This window comes from Uranotaenia lowii, chromosome 2 (assembly GCF_029784155.1).
Source record: "Uranotaenia lowii strain MFRU-FL chromosome 2, ASM2978415v1, whole genome shotgun sequence".
Taxonomy (NCBI): domain Eukaryota; kingdom Metazoa; phylum Arthropoda; class Insecta; order Diptera; family Culicidae; genus Uranotaenia; species Uranotaenia lowii.
This window is the reverse complement of record NC_073692.1, coordinates 298,761,830-298,771,929: the sequence shown is the minus strand read 5'-3', so window position 1 is coordinate 298,771,929 and position 10,100 is coordinate 298,761,830. Positions and strand designations below refer to the sequence as shown.

The window sequence follows — 10,100 nt, the reverse complement described above, 5'->3', positions numbered from 1 at the left end:
GCCCAGAGCGATGCGAAGACAACGGTATTGGATACGCTCGAGTTTGATGAGGTGAGTTTTGGCAACCGACTGGAAACAGAAACTACCATATTCCATCACTGAAAGAATAGTTGTTCGATACAATTTTAAAAGATCTTCTGGATGTGCTCCCCACCAGGTGCCAGTGATTGATCGGAGAAAATTGATTCTCTGTTGGCATTTTCCTTTCAGATACTCAATGTGTGCTCTCCAGGTACATTTGGAATCAAACCAAACCCCAAGATACTTATAACACCTCGATTGAGTGATCGTTCTGCCAAGAAATTGGAGCTGCGGTTGAGCTGGTCTATGTTTTTTAGAGAAAACTACCAACCCCGTTTTCTCTGGTGAGAACTCGATCCCAAGCCCCAAAGCCCAGGAAGACAATCTGTTTAAAGTATCTTGTAAAGGTCTGTGCAGATGTGACTCAGTATCACTTCCCGAATAGCACAGAACCATGGTATCACGTTCATTTCTCATTGAATATTAATGTGACCATGTACTTCATGGTAAAAAGAACATCCAAGCGTGAATCAATAATGAATTTACACTCTTTAAGTTTTTCGTGTACGGCTGATATTTTGACCGTCGTGCGGCATGTGTTTTTTTTTCTCTTCAATCATTTTCGAGCGGTCGGCACCAGCTCGGTTTTCGTGGTTTTATATAATAAAATTATAATCGTAGTATTCGAAGATGGGCGCAACGGTGAGTTAATATCAAAGTAAGTAAATATTTTTAACATATTTTTTTAATATTCTAGCAAAATAACTCAACACTGCGAGCGGCTCGTGACACGGTGGCCAATAGATTCCGGAAGTGGCTACGTGATGCTGGTGTGCAAGACATTTAAGTCCGCCGAATAATCACAGTGTGGTTGAGTGTGTAAGTAAAATGTTGAAATTTTTTAAATAAATGACATAAATAAATAAATAAATTCGCTTGTTTAATCAAACAAATCTTTGACAATGATGACATAATTAGAATCAAGAAAAAAAATCCCCCTATGATCAAAGATTTTTATTTCAGTGGGTAAACATTGAATATTATCGGGTTTTCATGGTTTTACCATGAAAAACTGGAAGCTGAAAGAACCATGAACTTTATATTTTTGGGCTTCCCAATGTATGGAAAATCGCCATTTTTTTCATGGTCACGCTGCATAACAATACCCCTTTTTCATGGTTATTTTCGTCAAAACGATGAAATGTATGGTCGAAAAATATGAATTTCAATGTACGTTCACGGTATCGAGGACGATAATAATCATTGTGTAAACCATACAATTTATGGTCTGTGAAAATGAAATTCACGGTTTTTTTACGGTGCAATCCTATTCGGGTTGTTACAGATACTACGCCATCATCTGCAACGTGTCTTAAAGTGCAGCCTTCAGAGAGACAGCTGTCGATGTCACTTACGTAAAAGTTGTACAAAAGTGGGCTCAAACATGAACCGTGCGGGAGGCCCATGTAAGAGGTTCTTCTAACTGCAATATCTCCGTGAGCAAAGTTCAGATGTTTCTCACAGAGCAAGCTCACAAGCTCTATTGAGACTGCATCAAAAGCTCCCTTTATGTCTAAAAACACTGAAGCCATTTGCTCACGTTTTGCGTACGCCGTTTGTATCTCTGAAGACAGCAAAGCAAGACAATCATTTGTCCCTTTGCCCTGCGAAACCCAAATTGAGTATCTGAAAGGAGACCATTTGCTTCTACCCATTTATCCAAACGAAACAAAATCATTTTCTCCATCAATTTGCGTATACAAGACAACATCGCTATTGGACGGTACGAATTCGCATCGGACGCAGGTTTTCCGGGCTTTTGGATAGCGATAACTTTCACTTGTCTCCACTCTTGAGGAACAATGTTGTTCTCCAAAAATTGATTAAATAAATTTAACAAGCGAAATTTGGCGGCGTCCGGAAGGTTTTTCAACAAGTTAAATTTTATTTTATCAATTCCCGGAGCTGAATTGTTGCAAGAGAGGAGGGCAAGTGAAAATTCGACCATCGAAAAGCTGGAATCCAGACCACACCTATCAGGAGGCACGTTCCGGATTATTTTTTGCACAGGTGTAGAATCTGGACAGACTTTCCGTGCGAAGTTGAATATCCATCTATGTGTGTATTCTTGAATTTGTTTTTTTCTTGTCTGCAGCAATCACTTTTTTAGTGATGTTGATTGGAGGGCTGATTGTCGGGATTTTATCTGGAATCTTAGGGGTCTTAGTAGATGGTTTAGAACATTTTCGCGAGTTCGCTACAAAAATAAACGGGGTTTCCTCATCTGTTGTGTCTTCAATGTCAACTGGCAGCACTGTGAAAATGTTACTGGACTGCGGTTGGATCGAAGGCGCCGCGCCCTTTAGTATGGCGGCTAGGAACGTTTTGACCGTTCCTTTAAAGAGCGCCTTTGACTATCCCAGCGGCTCTTAAACGCCTCGCACAAGGAGGTGTCATGATGTGAGCCCCCGCAATAGATACATTTCGGTTCTATTGCTGAGCACGCTCCATCCCTATGAACCTCCCCGCATTTGGGGCAACGCTTCTTGCTACAACAATGGGAAACTGTATGCCCCAATTTAATGCAATTTTTGCATTCCATCGGGCGAGGCACGAAGAGCCGCACAGGAAGCCTCAAAACTCCATCAATCAAGACGTAGTGAGGGAGGGCGGTACCCGCAAAGGTCACTCGAAATGAGGCTGAAGGCGAGTACTTTTTAACTCCTCCTACGACGGAGGTAGTGTTAAGTTGGCGGCAATCCAAGATTTCGACCGAAGTCGAATCAAGGCTCTTAAACTTACCAACGCCGTGGTATTTAACGTACCCAGCGTCCAGACTCATTTCAGAAATCACGCCCTCTATCTCTACGTTTCGAGACGGAATGTAGACGTGGTACTCTAAGTTAATGAATTTGCTGGCAACAATTTCATAAGCGGATTTACGATTGTCCACGACAACGCGCAACTTGTTGGGTCGCACCTTAGTCACGCTGGTTACGGAGGACCATCTCGCCAGATCTTTCGTGATCTGCACTACGTTGAGCTGTTTACCGTTAGCTTTGGGCCGGTGAAAACCACCCATGGCCCAGAAAAAGACAAACCATCTGTGTAGGTTCGGAGTCGAGGAGCTACACTGTCAACTGTGGGTGATGAAGAATTAATAGACGTACGAGAATGATTAGCACTTGAGGGACCAGCATTATCTGAATCCTCCAAATGCTCTTCATTCTCGTACATGGCTTCCTCTTCGTCCACCGATGACGGGTTTAACCCCCCGCTTTCATCCATATTTCAGCACGGAAAAACGAATGTCTCCCGTGTTGAGAATATAACCGAAGCAAACAATGTAAGAAAAAAGTACAGGGAAAAAATAGATAAAAGAAAAAAAAGAGACTTACAAACAATCGTTCTTGCACTTTTCAATTTGGATGAAAAGGGGGAGAAGAGGTCTCCCTTACAATTTTCAGTATAACTGGAGAGCTGATCGAGCAAATTGACCCAAATTTGGCATGTGAGGGTTTTTGAATACGAGAAATGTTTCTATTATAAATGAGTTTATTATTAGCTGACCAGAAGGGCCAGCTACAACAGCCCTCGAATCCCTGGTCAAGCCACGGGGATTTTGGTGAGACTGTGCCTGATGCGGCCGCTTTTGGTTGGCTAGCAGAGCGGATGTTACGAAGAACCTCGGGTCGGCTTTGACGAGGGGTAACACTAGTCAAGAAATCCAAAACACCGTGTAGTGATGAGGTGGCCGGCCAATAGGAACTGCTGCTGCGGGATGTCTTAGGGCTCGAGGATCGCACGAGGTGAACCGGCTGGCAATGGTGGTGCCGAACCTTCAATTTCGGACCTCGTGGAACTTTTAAGGGTCCCAAATGTTGCTGAGCGATTGCTGTTGTTCGCAAGGTGGGTGTTGTTGGTCACTAGCCGTCTCTCAAACCCTTTCACACTTTGGTCAACCCCCGGTAAGTGCAAGAAGAGCGATTGTTGGCAACTTACGGATTTGGCTGCAGGATTGCCCATTCCTGCCTTTTTAATATTCTCGGAAAATTTCATGGTGTAAAGACAAGTATCCTTTTGGTTGTGCTGCAATTATTGTTGATGGGTTAAGCATGAACAATTTTTGAATATGCGATCGAGACTTCCCGTACCGCCTCGGGTCGAAAGACCTATCAGCCACTGGTGGGTTTTCATACATACATACATACATACATACATACATACATACATACATACATACATACATACATACTTACAAACAATCGTTCTTGCACTTTTCAATTTCATGAATTTTCTTTTGTTCAGCAACCACAGTCCTCAATGGAAGATGGCGACCACGTTGACTCTTCGCTCTACTGATGACGATCTCGAAAGCAAACGACCGATTCACCGAGACGTCCTGTGTATTGTTACCCACGGCAAACAGCACCGGAACCAGCGGCAACAGCTTCGACGTTATCCACACCTGGGTTTGTCGGGGGAATAAAAAGCACTTTTCCGATGGCGATAGCCTTCGCACCGATGATGATGGCCAAATGAAATGCACACCTATTCCGAATTCCTTGTCGCAGAAATCCGATAAACGACCTTGTCGGTAGGAAAAATAAACCGCCACGATTGGACCAACTGCACTGTCCGATTTAACAACAGCAGCGAAATAAAAAAAAACACTCCGATAGGACTCGTTTAGAAACACAACCGTACTGCTTGAGCGATTGAGTTGGAATCAACGCACATTGCTTGTTGTAAATCATTCCACTCGATGATTTGCTCACCGCTGCGGGCCCTTCCGAAGTTTCGCTGAGTTCTATCGTCATCTGCAGACCACAATTTACGCTCGCCAATCCGCCTTCGGGGATCGGCTAACACATTCCGTTGGCTCACGGAGCAAACGACCGTTCGTCGCTGTTGCTGTCTTAAGATTTCTTCTGTTAACATCCAGCCACAATAATCTCTCGACAATGGGCCGCTTAGGCGAAATGAAATGATTGTTTGACGCAAAGTTAGAAAATGAGCATGAAAATTTAGTATGTTGGATTTTTCTTGGACACAACAATTGAATTTTCGTTTAGGCTACATTTAACGAGCAAGCCGGAGCAAAGGAAGAATAAAACTTCTAACTCTTCTGCTTTAAGCCAAATCTTTTTTCTACACGGGCTTAATGTGCTTAGCAGTTTAAGTATGAATCCGTATGCATAAACATTCAGGCGTTTCAAAACCAGTCGCCCTCACTTATGCAGCCACCTCTTGTAAATTATGGATTTTGACGGTTTATAAATTTATTTCATGAAAACATGTATTTTAGTTATTCAGATACTTTCGCGTCGTTGTGTTGTTATCACGTTGTGAGGCTACAAATGAACACACCCTCTCGCGAGAGCTAATAACCTTCACTCAGTCTCTTTTTTGAAAGTCCCGCGCGCGCAAAACAACACGCGCTCCGATGACGAATTGTGCTGGCTGACTGAGGCGTATACGGCCACGCGGAATGGATGAGTGAATGAATGAACAAACTTCGCTTCGAAAAAAAACCTCTGAATGAACGGTTGCTTTTGATAGTTTTCCCTTGTGGATTTTTGTTTATCGTTCCGTAGTTGAACAGCAGCGACCGGTTGATGGGTTAGTTGGTTTGGATGTTCGTTGGACGGACAGAGAGCCAGATTCGCGCAAAACCGGTTACCGGTTCGGATCGGATAGTGTGAGGTTGCGTTTAGTACGAATTTTCTTCCCGTGCGGATCAGTTCAGTTCAGTGTTCAGCGTGAGCTCGGTACCAATTGTTATTAAAAGGGGGAAAAATAGTACCTCTTATAGTGGTTGGTGCTCTAGGCTGTGGCTTTTCGCGGATCGTTCGTCCGTTTGTCGTCGGTTGGATTGAGTTTTATTTTTTGGTGTTTTAAGAACTTTTTGCGGTGCTTGCTGATTGGTGTGTGGTGGGTAGTTCGGAATGGCTTTGAAGCGCTCCCCAAATGTCTTTTCACGAGGGGTGGTTTTTATTCCTTTCTGAGTCATTAACTTCCTGCTTGGGTAGCTTGCATTTGTGAGAAGTGTCCGGCAATCGGTGGTCTCCACCCTTTTTTACATTAGTCTAACTGGAGCTGGGTTCTGTGGATAAAGGTTGTGTTGTGAGTTGTGGAGTGAGGAGGTGTCCTTGTTCACATTTTGGAAACAAAACCAAATAAAAACGAAAAAGAGAAGAGTGTTAATGTGAAGTTTAACGCAGGATATCACTCACTGCGGGGCTGCGTCGATCTGTGTCCTAAACTGGGAATTGATAGCGGAAGTTACTCTGCAGGGGTTCGGATCTAATCAATGAACGACCCTTGAACGCCACCACAAATGTTGTGTTGTACTTTTGGTGTTGGGTGGGGGGCACAAAATAAACCTGAATAACCGGACTTCGGGGGGAACCAATAACGGAAATTACCGACTGGCGGATGCACTTGCGTTGTTTCCCCCTGAACTTCACCGGGAGGGGAAACCCTTGATTGAAAGTACCGATGAAGTCCTACGAAGTTCAATGGGATGCACAATGCGAGAATTGCTGACCAACAATTTAAGAGAAAAAAAATGGAAAGAAGAAGAACCCAAATGTTGCGATTTGTATGCAAATGAGGTCCGATACCTGGACGGCTCGATCAACGACCACAGAAATCAACCAACTGGTGCGGATTCACGAGAAAAGACAAGAGCAGAACAGAAGAAAAAACGAAATCCGCCGAGAAATTTCTGTGAAGTTTAAGATATCTTATTGCCCGTAAAAGTGATACGTGAATGAATGAATTTATCGTTCTGTTAAACAACGAGTTTTACGAGACAAAAAAAAATGAAAAAAAAAACAGTGTCTCGGTGTCGATGTGTTGACGTATTTGTGTCCTTATCAGAAAATAGTAAAAAAAATTCTCTCGTCTAGGCGAAGTTGAAAAGTGCACCCGCAAATGTTTTAAGTGTTTTGAACCGCGGGATGATCTTGCGCGTGTTATCTTAGCACACTTTTGCTCGGAGCTAATTAGAGAGACTGCTCAGAGAAGAGCATTAACTACCCCATTTTGAAAAGTTTCTTTCCAAAACCCTTAAATTCAATAAAACATCGAAATTTGAGAAAATTAATTATAAAAATTTATTTGTGGGGAAGAATGTGGATACTTGATCCTTTTTATTAACATATATTTTTGGAAAAATTTTGCAGATCGCCATCTTTTACATTTTCTGACATCTTGTAATTTCAAATTTAAATGCTGAAAAAGTTAGATTGATACATGCACCGGTAGTTTAACTAAAAGCGAAATTGTGGGACTAAAAAAATTGTTATATTTTGAAAAGGGAGACTTGATCCTTTAATCAAGATGCCCTAAGCTTTGGCAGTAATCATGCAAAATCTAAAGAGAAAAGCTCCATTGACTTTTTTGGCCTTATTAGTTTTTATTTCACTGTTTATAAGTGTCAGACAAAAATGAATTCTAATTCAATATTTCCATTGCATATTTAAAGGCGCACTTTTTGAGTCCTTTTAATCAAGAAATTAATGGATGAATATTAGTCCCTGGATAAATATTAATAATTTCGTGCTTAGCAATCCATTAAGAAGAAAAATTTATATTTTTGGACTTAAGCGACCAAGTGAACCCATAACTTACATTTTGGTAAACTTTTTCTTTAAAAAAATGAGAGTTTACAATTGCTTTGAAAATATGGCATTAAGAAGTTCATATTATACACTTACGATTGACATATGGGAATGGGAATATATATTTTTATTATAACTTTTTCGCGTGGGAAACATTTTAATGTGATAAAAAAAGATCTTCAAGGCACATTTTGTTAGATTTTTCAAATAAAGTGCAATAACTTAAGAAATAATTGTTTTATTCATTTTAAATTATACATAGGTTTTTGTTTTGTTCTATTTGACAAATTTTTCTATAACATTTTATTTATATAAGCCATTCCAGTTTCGAGATATAGCTGAGGAATCAAGTGGGTATCCCCAGGGGCCAAGTATCCTTATTTATATTCTTGCTCAAAACGCCGTTCAACTTGTGTCAAATTTAAAACTTCAGATACATTTTGTTATACTTTCTTAAATTTGAATTTTAAATTCTTAATCCTTTTTGTGTTATTATGAACGCACAGCTTTGTTCTGAAACATTTTATTTTAATGCTGAAATTATTTGAAACAGCGCCTTTTATAAAGTAATAATAATAGGTATTTCAGTTAAGTTTCTTTTGATCGGTCAATTATTTTAACGCCCTCATCGTTTGGTTTTATGTTCTTCAGAACAGGGCGTTCGTGGATTAATTTTAGAGCAAGTTCACTGATGTTGGGAAAAAATGGTAGACATTTTGTCACTTTTAGCACATTTTGAAAACTTTACCAAGCAAAAACATTTTTAAGATCGGGGACCTTCAAGTTTTTTTACAACACGTGTTCTATTTTCGCATGCTGTTATGCAAAAATAGCAATATTTCTATCACATACGGCTGAAATAGAAACAGTGCTGTAAAAAATACAACGCCCAAAGATTTTGAAAACATTCTTGCATGGTGAAATTTTCAAACTGTCAAAATTTCTACCACTTTTTTCCAACGCCAGTGAACTTGCTCTTATTGCCTAAGCTTTAACTGATTGCTTGCTCTAGTTGGTATCAAACAACCTTTCAAACCAGACACGCAAATCTGCTGCAAGAAAATTTGTAACATTTCATAACGCAAGATCAATTATCAAAAAAAAAGTTAAATATAATTTTGCTGAACAATCTATCGACTTTAAATATCTGTATTTTTATAATGTTCTATTCATAAATAGAATTCTTGCTTTGCTTTTTAAAACTATTACTTTTTAAAACTATACCAAACTCATTGAAAAATTGTAATGATAGTATAAATAATTTTAAAACAACAATGAGTTTTAAGAAGGGTGAAAACTTATGCAATAAAAAAAAAAAATAAATAAAAATCTTAAATTCTATAATTGAAAAAAACAAAATATCAAGCTTTAAGACCGAAAAATTGATTAATTCAACTACCCACCGCTTTTAAGAACTTGTCAGACTTTGAACTGAAATGAATTCGACTCAATGATCATGTTTTCAATGTTTAAATGAAATGATGTTTCTAATGTTTTGAGATCAATTTTCTTCCATCCGTGTTTAGATTTCGGAATTTTTTTTTCATTCTTAGCCATTGGAACTTCGTATCTATTGGAAATATTTTATTTGTGAACTTTTCCTATACTTTGTGAGGGGCTCGAATGATTTTTATCTCTTTATTGGTTTTCCATGTTTATTTGGTTTGTCTTTCGAAGAGCAGTAAGAAGCACAAACGTGTCAAGGATTTTAAATGAGGTTTATACCTTTTGCCTAAGGTACATGCCCTCACTCCAGGAATATCTTTTTTTTTTGTTACTTCTTTATTTGAAACGGCTAATGAATTTAGGCTTTAATGTAAGGTTGCCAGATTGCCCGGTTTTATCCAGGTTTTTGCCGGATATTTAATGCAAAATTTGGGAACAGTTTGGCCCGGTCAGATTGCCCGGATTTTATTGAAAAATGTCCTGAATTTGCACGGTTTTGTTCACTTTATTTGGCTATTGAAAGAAAAAAAAATATAGAAAAAGTGTTGTGTTTTTGTTATTTATGCTTCCAAAACGATTTTTTTTCAGTAATTTTTGGAAAAATCATCATGCAAGGTTTTTTGGAAGTCTAAAATACGATGTTAAATCTGTCGATAAGTTTTGATGATAAATATTTTTTTTCAATTTTTTATTCTTGATTTTTACTGGAACATAGACTGGTTTTCCTCGGGCCCGAAGAGAGTCTACACACAAAATGTTCGAGGCCGGATTTTAGTTAAATTATGCTCAAATTAGATCAGCTTGATATTTAGCAATCAATTTAGCAAAAAATTATTTTAGCAAACAAGAAAAAATAAACTACCGTTGTTAAATTTAGTTCCATTTGAAGGACCAGTTCTCGAAATTTCCAAATAATATTGTATGGAGGCCTTTGTTTCCCTTCCCCCCTCCCATTTGAAACAGGATGGGGTCTAGAAACAAAAAAAAAAAAACATTTCTCGTACC

The 10,100-nt window shown here is 39.2% G+C and overlaps 1 protein-coding gene across 2 annotated transcripts in view; it reads left to right on the top strand.

Annotated features, from left to right (window-relative positions):
- The first annotated feature begins 5,681 nt into the window (after positions 1-5,681).
- LOC129744962 (neurotrimin-like) overlaps positions 5,682-10,100 on the top strand; it is a 300,416-nt gene continuing 295,997 nt past the window's right edge. Inside the window, exon 1 of one of the 2 annotated variants that reach the window (XM_055737783.1) lies at positions 5,682-5,955. The gene's annotated coding sequence lies outside the window, so the exon portion shown is untranslated. The remainder of the gene's footprint in view (positions 5,956-10,100) is intronic. The other variant, XM_055737784.1, reaches the window with a different exon arrangement.